The 14,941-nt window shown below is 37.6% G+C and overlaps 1 protein-coding gene across 4 annotated transcripts in view; it reads left to right on the forward strand.

Moving 5' to 3' along the window:
- The window catches only part of MAPKAP1 (MAPK associated protein 1), a 319,648-nt gene that overhangs the window by 14,406 nt on the left and 290,301 nt on the right, over window positions 1-14,941 (forward strand). Inside the window, exon 2 of one of the 4 annotated variants that reach the window (XM_078150124.1) lies at window positions 1,125-1,147. The exons of the other annotated variants lie outside the window; for them this stretch is intronic. The gene's annotated coding sequence lies outside the window, so the exon portion shown is untranslated. The remainder of the gene's footprint in view (window positions 1-1,124; window positions 1,148-14,941) is intronic. 4 annotated transcript variants of the gene reach the window in all.

Here is a 14,941-nt window from a genome sequence, read left to right on the forward strand (position 1 = left end):
TCTCTGTTCCCAGTAGTCACATTCAGAAGTGCAGTATTAAAAGGAAATACTGTCAGAAGAATAGGTACAAAGTTCTTGGAGGAAATGGACTTCTCTTGTTTAAGCCCATCTCAATATTTCTGTTTTGTTGGTACCAACAAATATTCAGTTCCCCCATATTCAAAACCTTGGGGTTGTCATTGACCTTTCCCTCTCCCTCACCTCTTATATTAAATCTGTTATCAAGGTCTGTGAATTCCACCCTCTTTCATTTTCCTCTTCCTTTCTATACTGTTAATATAGACCCCCATGACCACCACTTTGCCCATGCCTGGAAGGAGATCAGATACTCAGCTTTACACTCCCTGGACCCCTGTGTGTGTCCTCATCTTCATCTTGGCCATTTTTCACCTTCTTGCCTTATCTTCCAAACTTCTCAGCTGATTTTACTCTTTGGTACTGTGTGTCCTTATCTTCATTATGCCCATTTTTTGCCCTACCCCTCCTTGGAGGGTACTCTTTCCACCTCTTGTTATAATCAAATAAGCACTATTATTGTATCTGGAAAGAGCATTTCAGTGGACTGCTTGCTCTATTCTCACCATCCCTGTGGCTTCTCAGGTCAGATACTTTTCCCTGGCCACCACTTACCAGTATGTGTCGTCTCCTCCTATTAGAATGTAAGGGCAGAGATTATTTTGTTTTTGTGTGTGTATCCTTATTAGTTAGCACAGTGCTTGGCACATGATAAATGCTAAAAGTATGGAAAGCTTGGTGGTCTTGGTAGTAAGTTCCCTCATAATATCACTTTACTGAATTCTGTGTCTTTGTGAAACCAGTTAGTTGTGTGGCATAGTGGACCTTAGAGGCCATTTAGTTTAACATCCTCATTTGACAATGAGGATACTGAAGATCAGATAAAAGAAGTGACTTGCTTAAGCTCATACATGTTGGGTAGTAAGAGCTAGGATTCAAATTCAGTTCTTCAGATTTCAGATCGGATATGCCTTACCCTCCACCAGTAACTGTTGTGGGGATGTGAAGAAAACATAGGTGGGAATGCTTCAATTTGACATTTTTTAAAGTGATATTGAATATGGCAAATGATGCTAATTCCAATTTCCTTTTGGCTTTTTTTTTTAAAGAGATGAATATTAAAGACAAGAATGTGAGTATTAATTTCTTTTTTTGGTAACTGATTAGTAGAAGCATGAATATTAAAATGCCACTATGAGTTGTTACTTTTCCCTTTTTATTCTCTCCTTAATTAGTATGTGCTTCATTATTAAGATAGCAATGGTTCTAGCATGTACAGTCAGCCCGAAATAGCGAGATAATGTTATTTTTATATGCCTACTAAGTTCATTATAATTCTCGTGTAAATAGGTTTAAAAAAAAAGACAACATAACCATGTATTGTGAAAATTTAACGAAGTGTTTGAGCCTATTTAGATTAGGAAAATATCTGGCAAGATGCTTCTTTTGCAAACAGCCTCTGTCCAAAGCCTTCTGTATATTATCAGAATGAAAAATGACAGCACTTTGTCATCTGTTCAAATTGATATTGCACTCTTTGCCGTGACAGCTGAAAAGGCCCACAGGTGTCATATAAGGAGGTGACCATGTTGTCATATTTCATTTCAGCATCCCTCTGCAAAGCTATAATTACCTAATTAGGTTGTTAATTAGGAGATTAGCATTTCACTATATTGATAGAATGCTCTTTGTCGGCATGAGGCTACATACAGATTTTTGTGGGTTCTAATTTATAATCTCTGCATCTTTTGGACTTATTTATTTGCAGAAGATTCTGGTCTAGGGTAAGCCAGCTTTTCAGAGAAGCAGTTTGTTTATAAGGTAATGAAGGCTTGATTATTGCATTGATGTTTCCACCTTAAAAAAATGAGCAGAGTTAAGGGGGTGGCCTCATCCCCAAATGGCAATAAAAGCCAGGCAGTTGGTGTAACATGTAAACTCATTATCATAGAGAACAAAACCATGGTTGGAAGGTAGTTACTTCCCCTTTGAAAACCTTTAAAACATATAGAAATGGGAGCTGGTATTTCTGTTACCACTGCTGCTGCTGCTACTATCACTAGCTTGTGTGTAGGACTTTGAGATTTGGAGCTCAGTACTTCCTCTCCGGAGTTTCAGTTTCCTCATCTGTAAAATGGGGATGATAGTTCTTTCACCTAAGCAGGTTATCCTAGGAGGTTATCATGAGGAAGACCTCATGTAGATAGACCTTTAATTCAAAAATATTCTTTAGGTGTCTACTGTATATAAGGCGCTGTACTAGGTGCTAGTTTAGAAATGAGAGTTTATTTCAATAGCTACAAAAAGTTAGACTTAGGTTGAGCTCTAACATGGTGTGACAGAGTGAAAAGATCCTTTGGATTTGCAGCCAGAAGACAATAGCTGTGTGTCCCTGGGCAAATGACCTCTCTTTTCATCCTCATTGTTCTATTCTGCAATGTGGATACAATATTCCTTGCATTCCAAACCTCGCAAGGGTGTTGTTTAAAAAAAAAGAACAGTTTGCAAAATGTTATGTTCCAACCAAAAATGTGAGCAATTATATTATAAATAATAATTAAGGATTTAATGATATATAAAAATTTTGGTAGACAGTATGGCATGGTGGATAGAGGGCCTGGCTGCCATCAGGAAGATCTGGGTTCAAGTATTGCTTCTGACACAAGTTGGCTTGCATGGCCTTGGGCAAGTCCCATAAGCACCTCTTAGTGCCTCAGCTCTCTTAAGACTCTTAATTACTGAAGGAGCACAGAGCAAGTACCTGTTAGAGGGAATTTCCTTATCAGGAGTTCCATTCAAATCTCATGGTAACTTTTTAGTTTTGTTATATGCTGACATTTTTTACTTCAGACTTATAAATGTTCTATAGAGGCCCTCTCTGAGATGCCTCATTTGTGGCATGGTTGTGACACTGGCTCAAATGTGTGTTACCTGTGTCTGTGATGACCAATGTTTTCTGCAGGTCTTACTGAACTGGAAAGGCTTTGGGAATTGGCTAGGAACTGACTGTGTATTTCTCATAGGAAGACCAACCCAAGTAAGTGCTAAGAGACTCATCACTAGATGGTTGGCCACCAGGGAATGAAAGAATGGTTTTGAACACAGTAAGTCCTCCACTAAGGCATGGAGGGATTAAATTATAAACTCCTAGCTGAATATTTTGATATGTTTAAAAAAGGAGAAGCTAATATAAATATGTAAATATTTTAAATGTCTTAAAATAGTAAATATAAGCTAACAACCTCAGAATGGATCTGGGCTTCTATCTAGTTTATATTCTAAAGGCTTATGCTTCATACCTTTGCATTTTATCCTTTGGCTGCTTGATGGTGGTTTTGCTTAATAAGTGTATAATCAAATCAAATTCTACAAAACCTTTGTCAAATGGCTACTGCTTTGAGGGACTTTACTAATAGTTGGAGGTAGAAAAATATCATGCAGTTATAAACTTTTCAGGAATTTGGAATGACAAATTAATTTTGCGATATAGTTCAGTTACCTGCCAGTTGTGAGCCTTTTGGCGACCACAGTCATTTTGTAGTAGGGTCTCTACAACATTTTTTTCTTTTCAAGGATGGTGTGAATATAACCCCTCTTTTCAGTAATTCTATATTCTCAGTGTTTGCATTTTAAAAATACCTATATTGTAGAATCATAGGATCATAGATTTAGAATTGGAAAGACTATAGAGGCCACCGAGTCCAGTCCCCTCATTTAACAAATGAGAAAATTGAGGTACAGAGAGATTAAGTGACTCGCCCAGGGTTATACTACTAGTAAGTGGCTGAGGCAGGATTTGAACTCAGATTGCTGATTCCAGGCCCAGCATTCTGTCCATTCTGCAACCTAGCTGCCTGCATAAATAAAACATTGCTGCCTAGTGTTAAAATCCAGTTTTCTGACTGCTAAAATGGCCCTTCACACAATGGTATGGTAGATAAAGTCTTAGGTGTCTTTTCTGTATTAATCGTCTTTATTTTGTGTGTGTGTGTGTGTGTGTGTGTGAGGCAGTTGGGGTTAAGTGACTTTCCCCGAGTCACACAGCTAGTAAGTATTATGTGTCTGAGGCCTTATTTGAACTCGAGTCCTCCTGACTCCAAGGTCGGTGCTCTATCTACTTCGCCACCTAGTTGTCCAATTAGTTGTCTTTATTAAGAAGCACTTATTAAACCTCTGTGTGTGGTACAGTGTTGTGTACTACGCAAAGAACATGGTGAGAATGGGCTGCTTTTTCAACCCAATAGGACTATATAAATGTGATCGTTAATATCAGCAGTAAGTAATACTAATAATAGTCTCAGTGCTTATCTTTATAAGTTAGTTATATTAGTAATAATGAAAGCCTTTTACGGTATACTTAAGTTTTGTGAAAGAACATAATTATATTCAGATTTGGATCAGTCTTTGCTAATTACCTATAATCTGAGAGCTGGAAGGGATCTTAAAAGTAATCCCATCCTACTCTTTGCTTGGTTATGTGACCTCTATCTACAACATTCCTGACATTTTGACGTTTCCAATTTTTGATCTGACATTTCCAGTCACCTGTGGGACAGGCCTACCTGAGTAGTATTGCTCTAGCACCTCAAATTCTGCATGTTCAGTACTGAGCTTCCCCTCAAAACTAGATGGTCTTCTATTTCTTTTTATGATATCAGCAACTTTTCCTGTTGTCCAGGCTAGAAACATTAACATCCACTTTCAGTTAAATTCCATATTGTTTATTAAATGCCTATGATATATAAAATGCTTTGTTCCTGAGGGAAAAACAGATGAAATAAGACAAAATTTTAAGATCATATCATATTAGAATTGGAATTAATTTTAGAAATCATTTAGGTCAACCTCTTCCTTTTACAGATATGGAAACTAATGCCCAGAGAGCATATAACTTGACCAAGGGCACCCAGGTAGTAAGTGGTGAGCCAGAATTTTCTTTCTTTTTTTGGGGGGGGGGAATTCATCATTTATTTGCATCATGTATGTCTTATACAAAAACGATACATGTTTATTTGTGTCACATATATCCATACATAACTTTTTTTAGTTTTTCATATCAATTTTTTATCACAGGATTTTATTTCAGATCTTTTGACTTAATCCAGTGCAGTCCACACTGCCCTGAGAAGCTTACAGTTGAATGGAGGAGAGGGAAAGATAAGCTGCATAAAAAATATTCTCTGTTCTTCTCTCAGATTGCTTTTCATCTGCTCTGTATGTACCTAGTTGTTTGGCTCCCCTGTTAGAATATGAATTTCTTGCAGGCAAAGATTGGATTTTTTTCCTTTCTTTGTATCCCCAGTGTCTTAGCACGGGTGCATAGTAGGTACTTAATAAATGCTTATCAACTTAACTTGACCTCATTACCACATCTAGAAAAACTATCCAGTGTGAGAAGAACTGATTGATGTGATTGCTGAGCCACTGTCAGTGAAAAATTTTAGAGTGAAATTGTCACACCATTGGAGAAGAACAAATATGCCATCATTTTTTAATAAAAGGAAGTGTGGAGCTTTAAGCTATAGGTGAGGGAGTCTGGTAATTCCCTCTAGGGATGACTTGTAATCATTTAGAAAGGGAAATGATGGTCATGAAGAGCCAACATGTTCAAGAACAGGTCTTGCCAGACCAACCTTATTTTCTTTTTATGCCAGAACTACTAGACTGGTTGGATCAGGGGACTGCCCCACACAGAGTATATATAGATTTCAGCATTTGACAGTCTCATGCTATACTTGTGGAGAAGATGGAGAAGTATGGGACGAGTGATAGCATTGTGGATTTGGAATAGGTTGAATGATCAGACACAAAAAGTAGTCATCAATGATTCAGTGTCAACTTGGAGGTAGCTGTCTAATGTAATACCCCATGGGGCTGTCCATAACCCTCTGGTGGCTGATGTTGTAGTTAGGATTTGAATTGCTTTGAACAGTGGCATAGATGGCATTCTTTTTTTGGCTAGGCAGTGAGGTTAAGTGACTTGCCCAGGGTCACACAGCTAGTAAGTGTGTGTGTCTGAGGCCAGATTTGAACTCAGGTCCTCCTGAATCCAGGGCTAGTGCTCTATATCCACTGTGCCATCTAGCTGCCCCATAGATGGCATTCTTGTCAGCTTTGCAGATTATATGAAACTCAGAGCGATAGTTAACATGGTGGATGACAGGATAATTTTTAAAAAGTGTTGATAGACCACCTTAGTGGCCCAAATCTTAAGATGAAATTTAGTGAAGATAACTTAACTTCTAAACTTGTATTTGGTGCAGTGGATAGAGTGCTAGACCTAGAATCAGGAAGACTTATCTTCCTGAATTCAAATGTGGCTTCAGACACTGAGTAGCTGTGTGACCCTGGGCAAGTCACTTAACCATGTTTGCCTCAGTTTCTTCATCTGTAAAATGAGCTGGAGAAGGAAATGGCAAACCACTCTAGTATCTTTGTCAAGAAAACCCTGATCAGATCATGAAGAGTTGAACATGACTGAACAAAAGACTTGTATTTAAAGAGTCAGTTGAAGGAAATGTGACTAGACAACAGTTTGTACAAGCAAGATCTAGAAATTTTGGTGGATGGCAAACTCCACACAGGTCAATATTGTAACATGACAGTCATGAAAACTAACATTGTCTTAGGCTGCATTGAGAGAGGCTGAATCTTACAATCTTTTGCCATGGTCAGATGACATCCAGAGTACCTCTCTCTAGTTCTGAGGGTCAGAAGAAGGTCACTAAGATGCTCTACTGTTTCCAAAAGAGGGTTATTACTAGGATGGAGAGGGGAATAGAGATTATGTTATAATGAAATTCCCTTGAAGGAGGTGTGAATGTTTTACTTAGAAAAGAAAAGAAAAGGACTGCCCTTTAAAGACAGCTATCTTTTGGAAGGGGAATTTGACTTTCCCTCCTTGGCTTGAGGGGAGAATTAGAAACAAAGCCTGAAGTAGCAGAAAGGTAGATTTAGGTTAGGAAACAATAACAGTAAGCTTTGGCTCCTTTTGGGGGCTGCTGGTTTCCCTTTTGGTGGAGATCTTCAAACAGAGGCTAAAAGATTCCCAGTCAGGGATATTGTAAAGGGGATTCCTGCTTTGTTATTGGAAAGGACTATAGGTGTTTTATAAGATTCTGTGATTCTGTGAGTAGTGTAGATTAGAATTACCTGAGAGGATATGATAGCTGTTCAGACATGCTATACTATACAGTAACTATCCAGCTATTCCACAAAATATTTTGGCAAACACGTCATGTTATAAAGGTGACTCCTACGTTCTCAAATTCTTTGTCAGTGAAGGACACTTTTTTTTTTTAACATGTATTGTGCTGTACCATTACCTTGTCTTTAATCATACTCTTCCTCTTGCCTTCCACCTCTTATCTTTTTATGTATAAATGATCCCATTCTATACCATCTTCTGCAGCAGATTGCCCCTCTGTCATCCCTTCTCTCATTAATATTCAGTCTCTTTCTACTGCTACTTTCTTACTGCCTACCACATGCCCATGTCTCCCCCACTAGTTCTCACCCTTTATCTCTTTTCCTTTTCATTCTTTGAAAATGCCATACTTCCTTTCCCTTCATTCTTTTTTTTTTTAACTCTTTGCAATATGACTTCCAGCCTCATCATTCAACTGAAACTGCTCACTCTGTAGTTACTGATGATCTCTTAATTACCAGATCTATTGGCCTTTTCTCAGTCTTCATTCTTGACTTCTCTACAGCCCTAGACACTGTTGATTACCCTCTTCTGCCTGATACTGCTTCTCTAGGTTTTTGTCATACTACTTTCTATTTATTCTCTTCCTGCCCGTCTGCCTGATCCTTCCCAGTCTTCTTTGCTGGATCTTCATCTAGGTGGGTATCCCCCAAGGCTCTCTCCTGGGCCCTCTCCCTCTATAATATACTTGGTGATCTTCTCAGCCTCCATGGATTAATTCAACATCTCTATTCAGATGATTTTTAGATCTCTAGTCTTGCATCTCCCAACTGTATTAAATATCTTGAACTGCATATTTTGTAGACGTCTTAAACTCAAAATGTCCAAAACTAAGCCTCTTATCGTTTCCCCCAAACCCTCTCTTCTTCTTTACTTTGCTATTACTAGTGATCCTTTCTGTCACCCAGGTTTGCAACCTAATGTTATTAATTCCCCATTCTTTCTCACTTCTTATATCAAACCAGTTGCCAAATCCTATTGTTCCTCCCTTTGTAATATCTCTCCTGACACTGCTACCACTCTAGTGCAGGCCCTCATCACTTTATGCCTGTACTATTGGAATAGCCTTCTGGTTGATTTCTTTGCCTTAAGTCTCTACCCACTTCAGTCCATCTTTCTCTCAGCTGTCAAATTGATCTTCCTACGCTGTAAGTCTGATCTTGTCACACATCTACCCCCCCCACACACACATTCAGTAAACTCTAGTAGTTCCCTGTCATCTCCAGGATCAAATATAATATCTTGTTTAGCATTTAAAACCCATTATGGCCTGGATCCTTCCAATCTTTCTACTCTTCTTACGTTTTACACTTTCTACTTCCCCAAGTGCTCTGTGATACAGTGATGCTGGCCTTACTATTTTTTATACACAATCCTCCATCTCTAAACTCCTGACATTTTCATTGACTGTGCCCCAGTGAAAGAGAATTCTGTGGAGAGTTCCCTGCCTAGAACTCTCTCCTTCCTCATCTCTGCCTCCTCTGCCTCCTCCTCCCTCTTTTAAAAGAAACCTTTCCCTTAATGGTAGTGTCTTCCCTCTGTTAATTATCTCCAATTTATCCTGTCTATATCTTATTTCAGTATAGTTGTTTACTTGTCCTCCCCCTTCCCCCTTTAGACTGTGAGTTCCTTGAGGGTTGGAACACTTTTTTTTTTTTGCTTTTCTTTTCATCCTTAGGGCTTAGTATATTGCCTGGCACATAGTAGGTACTTAATAATTTTTTGTTAACTTGACTTGACTCAATGCCTTCCTTTTTCACCCATTACTCCAGTCTCTGCTAAGCACCAATCTCAGAGGTTTGCTTTATTGTAAGGATCACTGCTGGCAGGCTGATGCTGCTACTCATCGCCCTCAGTGCCTATCTGACTGCTCCTCCCTTTGTTGGAACCTCCTCCAGATCATGCCCTCTAGCCATATGTGTCCCTCAGGGATCTCTCCTGGGCCCTATTCTCTTCTCCCTCTGTATACTTCACTTGGTGATCTCATCAGCTCCCAGGGAGATGCTGATGATTCTCAAATCTACTTATCCTGTTCCATTTTCTCTGCTGACCTCCAATTTCTAGTCTCCAACTGTGTTTCAGACATCTGGAACTGGATGCTCAGTATGTCTAACAGTGAACTCTTATCTTTCCTCCTAAAGCCTCCCCCTGCTCCCAACCTTCCCTGTTACTATAGAGGGCATGCCATCCTCCCAGTCTCTCAGGCTCACAAACCAGAAGTCATCCTAGATTCCTCACTATGTCCCACCAGCACCCAGTCTGTTGCTTAGTCCTGTCAATTCAGCTTTGTATCAGGAAACCTTACTTCCCAACATTTGATCCGATGACACTAGCCTCTTGGCTGTTCCATGAATCAGATGTTCCATCTCTCAGCTTTGGGCATTTTGTCTGGCTATCTCTTATCACTGGAATGTTCTCCCTCCTCTGCTCAGACTACTGACCTTCCTGGCTTCCTTTAAGTCCCAACTAAAATTTCACCTTCTATGCAACCTTTCCCAAATCCCTCTTAGTTCCAGGGCCTTCTTTCTGATAATTATTTCCTATTTGTCCTGTACATAGCTTGCTTTGCATATATTTGTTTGCATGTTGTTTCTCCCATTAGGTGTAAGCTCCTCAGGGACTGGGATTGTCTTTTGCCTCTTTGTATCCCTAGCCTAGCTGATTAGCACAGTGCCTGGCACATAATAAATGCTTAATAAATGTTTATTGATTGATTGGTTCCTGAGTGTGTCAGTGATTTCTTTTTTTTTGTTTGTTTGTTTGTTTTTTGTTTTTAGGCAATTGGGGTTAAGTGACTTGCCCAGGGTCACACAGCTAGTAAGTGTCAAGTGTTTGGTCTGAGGCTGGATTTGAACTCAGGTCCTCCTGAATTCAGGGCCAGTGCTCTATCTACTGCACCACCTAGCTGCCCCGCATGTCAGTGATTTCTAAAGATGGTGGAGGATCAGAGTGATACCACAGGTTTGGAGAAAGGCAAATGACCTGATCTTCAAAAAAGAGGAGAGCGGAGTCTGTAGAGGCCAGTGACTTTGGTTCCTGACAAAATCCAGTGTGCATTATCTAAAGAGTGGTTACTGAACATCCACAGAGGAATCACTTAGAAAGAGCCAGCATGGTGTCAGTAGGAACAGGTCATTCTAGATTAGCTTTGTTTCCTAAGTTGGTAGATCAGAGGAAACCTATGTAATTTATCTAGATTTGAACAAAGCATTTGAAGAAGAAAAAATTCTGGAAAGAAGTTTTATTTTTTAACTGTTTTGTCAAAACTTAACATTGAATAGTAATACCAATAACTGAACTTGCTCAGTGACTTTACACTTAGACTGATTTCAGTACATAAAGTATCATAACTGTTTAGTCACTACAAGTCTACATCAGTCAATTCATTTTCATTAATAAGAACTAATTGTCCTACTTAGTGTATACTCCATTCTTTTAGTTCTACTTTTTTATACTTTGTAGTATTTTGATGTCTTTCTAGATTTTTTTAATCTTAATTGTATTATAATACACTTATCTTAATTGTATTATAATTACATTATTGAATTGAAGTTTAACCATTCACTTGTTGTTGGATATTTAGGGTGTTTTAATAGGTTTTTCAATTATATCTAATGTTGCTATGGAAGTCTTTAAACCAATAGAATTATTGGGCCAAAGGGGATGGAGATTGGGTCAAAACCTTCCTAACTTTTACTGCATATTCCATATTATTCTCCAAAAAGATTCTTCGAGTTTGCAGCTTCATCAACAGTGAATCATTGTACCTGTTTTCTAGTAATCTCCCCAACATAACATTTTATTGCTTTTACTTATTTTTGCCAACTTGATGGGTGTGAAGTGGTATCTATAAAATTGTTTCTCTGTTTATTAGTGAGGTTTTTCATTCCTCAAGTGTTTTAATAATTGATGTTCCCTCTCTGAGAGTTGTATTCATATCCTTTGTGACTTTTTAACCAGCATAATTAACATTAAAGTGAAAATACCAGATTGGGAAAAATATATCTGTCAAAAATGGCAAATAAAAACTTGACCTTTCAACTGCCTTCCAATTTTTTCAGCAGTTTTTTATGTAGTAGGGAGTCCTTACCGAAGAAGTTGGTGTCCTTGGGTGTACTTTGTTACTTTTTTCAATTGCTTTTGGGCCTTACTTTGTCTGTTACATTGATCACATTTTCATGGTTGACAATGTAGAGGGTGCCAAGAATCGTATCATTTTTAGAGCAGGACACTTTAATTTGACTGTTGATACGTTAATTGTGAAATCCTTGTCAATGAACAAGAAGTGGATTTATCGCTGGAGGAGCTGAATCATGTCAATCTTGATATTCTTTCTATAAATGAAGGCAGAAAACAAAAGAAGGAAGTTGTAGTTAAATGGAAGGGGGGGGGTCACAGGTTTGGAGCAAAGGGAGAAGCTAGAGAAATGAGTTTTATCATGTGACTCAAGGCTACAAGAAATATTTTATGGGACATTTGGTCACACTATATTACAGTACTAATAAAATATTTGTAAAAAGTCCACCACAAAAACAGCAGCAATTTATACAGCAGCATCAATTGCTGAGGATGAGGTGGTAGAGAAATTTAATGAAAAACTTGATAACACTCTTTAGATAAGTCTGCATTCATTTTTATACTTGGTGATGTCATTGTAAAGCTGGGAAATGATGAGCATGGGAAGAACTTTGTGAGAAAGTATGCTTTAGGAGAAAGAAATTGGAGAGACCAAAGATATTAGATTATTTAAAAACCACGTACTTTTACACAATTAACACTTTCTTAAAAAAAAATTGATAGGTGCTGAAAATGGCAAGTACCAAACAACATCACAAAATAGTCTTCATTTTAACAGATAGGAAAAGACTTATACACATGAAGATGATAATCTTTGAGTCAGTTGTCTGTGCACAGTCAGACTAGACTTGTCAGAGCCAAGATCAGAATTTATTTAAAAAAAAACAACCAGAAAAAACTGTAATGAGAAGATTATTTAACAAGCTAATGAAAATGAAAAAAGGAAATGGACAACAGAAATCACATTGACAGTGGCATATAATTTCATCCAGTATTTATACCATTGTAAATTATTTGTTACAACAAGGAGACCAAAGGAATCCAGAAAGTGCCTTAGTCAGCAAACATTTGACTTGGCAAATGGAGACAGATGGTTGCCAAAGGAAATGCTGCATTAGAAGAAAATCCAGCAGCTTTTCCTATCTTAGATCAAGAAGAGATCCATGTTAGAGGGAATTCAATGGTGGATATTGAAGGACTGATTTATTAAAAGGAGGGAAAGATACAAAAGTATAAAAAAACTTTGAACCTTATTGATTCTGAAAAATGGTGACCAAGAAAACAGTTACTGCCCTGTAGGGCTGTTTCCCTTTATATGCAAAATTTTTATGAAAGTCATCTATGTATGAAATGAGGGCAATCCAATGAAGATATTAATAAGGAAAAAGCAAGATTTCACAAATTGTGTTCAACAGTGGGTTGTTACTATTTCACAATTGACTGAAAGATGTGTAAGAGATAAGATCCCAGGGTGCTTATTTTTTGGTGATTACAAAAAAACATTCTACCTCTTAGAATATCAAATTGTTGCATTGTAAAGGTTTTACAACAATGTTTCTCCTATCCATATAACAAAATCATTTAAAATTATTTGAAAGACAATAACAAATATAACGCTGTTCAGTGACCCTCTGATGATAAACATTAGGTGAGGCATAAAACAAGAGAAGGTATGTTTATCATTAGTATTAACAATTGTGATGGATGAGATACAGCACAGAGTATATGTAAGAAAGTATTCCTTGTTGGATGGATGGCAAGTTCCTCCAGAAACTACTGTTTGTAGATGACGTTGTAATGATTACATCAAGTCCCCAAGGTATTGTAGAGCCTTCTAAAAGAGAGCCATAAGGAGTTTGGCCTCTCCACATAGGAAAGGCCAAATTAATTGCCCAGATTGCAACATGCACCTGATTGTACACCCTGTAGAGCAGCAGTCCATTAACTTAAAAATTTTTTATGTTAACTATATTTCCCTATGATCGTTTTCCTTTTTAATCATTTATATTTTATTCTTTTAAAGACATTCTGAGACAGTCCATGACAGAAAAAAAAGAAGGTATGTGTATCTGGGACAGACAATACTAAATATAGGACTTGCCCAACAGTATGTGTATCTGGGACAGACAGGACTAAATTGACTGTGAACTGGGTCCAGAGTTGAAAAGGAGAAAGTAATGAGCTGGATTGCTTTTGGGAAATTGCAGAATCCTTTTACTGACCCATAAGCTTCACATAGCATGAGAGGCCCATATTTTCAGTACATTTTTATTATATTTCTGTGTAGTAGCAAGAGCTGGAACACCCTTGCTTCCAGAGAATTAAAGACAAACATCATACAGAGGGTAGCATGCAGGTGTATGGACAGTCTGCACACTAGAACTGCTGAAGAACTCTGAAGAACAGGAGTAAAGAATGTTATCAGTGAATGATACATTAGAGAAGAAGGGCTCATGTTTTGAGAGTGAGGAATGACAGGTGAATGGCCAGAGTTCTCCACTGATGCCCTTAAAATGTTGGGAGAAAGTGAAGGCCTTCTGGACATTAAATGGACCTACCATATCAAACTTTTGGGAGGACAGGAGCTAGAGCCACGGATAAGCATGGATAGGTTGCCATTTGTTTTGTACAGGGGAATTCCTGAATCAGTGTGGTCACAGATCCATTTGAGTATTTAAAAGTACCAGATTGTTTGTTTGTTTTTCTAAGGCTATTGGGGTTAAATGACTTGCCCAGGGTCACACAGCTAGTAAGTGTCAAGTGTCTGGTCTCAGACCACATTTGAACTCAAGTCCTCCTGACTCCAGGGCCGGTGCTGTATCTACTGCGCCACCTAGGTGCCCTGAAAGTACCAAATAGTTTTGGTAATTACTACTTTACAGTATAGTGTGAGGTCTAGTAAATGTTGAGGCCCCCTTTATTCTTACTATTTTCATTATTTCTTTTGAAATTCTTGACCTACAGATGATTTTTGTTGTTATTTTGTCTGGTTTAGTAGTTCAAGTATGCTCCCCATTTTTGAAGTTAAATAACCAAATCTGTAAGTTAATTTAGATAGCAGCCTCATTTTTGTTTTATCACTGTGGCACAGACTACTAACTGTGAATGTCTCTGATTATATCTTTTATTTCTGTAAAGAGAGTTTTATAATTTTATTCAATAAGAAACTGTGTAAGCCTTCAGTATAACTTTATAGACTTCATTTCCCAGTTATTTTCTACATTTTGTTTTTATTCTGAGTAAAATATCTGTCTTCTGAGTTTTATTAACAATATACAAAAAAAAAGATTTTTTCAGGTTTTATTTTATATTCTTTTACTTTGCTGAAGTTATGAATTATTTTGATTAATAGTTAAATCTTTAAAATTCTCCAAGTAGATCTAAATATTAGTAGTTATTATTTTACCTCTTGAGATATGCATATTCCTGTATTTTTCTTGTTTTGTTGCTATTGCTATCATTTCTATAACCATCTCACATAATAGCAAGGACAATGGAAATCCTTGCTTTACTCTTGATTTTATTGTAGAGGCTTCTAGTATTTCTCCATTTTAACTAATGTCAATCCTTGGTTTTAGATATACTGTTTATCATATTAAGAAAATGTTTATTCCTATGCCTTTCATTTGTTCATGTGCAAAA

This window comes from Phascolarctos cinereus, unplaced genomic scaffold (assembly GCF_003287225.1).
Source record: "Phascolarctos cinereus isolate Bilbo 61053 unplaced genomic scaffold, phaCin_HiC Scaffold_2;HRSCAF=192, whole genome shotgun sequence".
NCBI classification, from domain to species: domain Eukaryota; kingdom Metazoa; phylum Chordata; class Mammalia; order Diprotodontia; family Phascolarctidae; genus Phascolarctos; species Phascolarctos cinereus.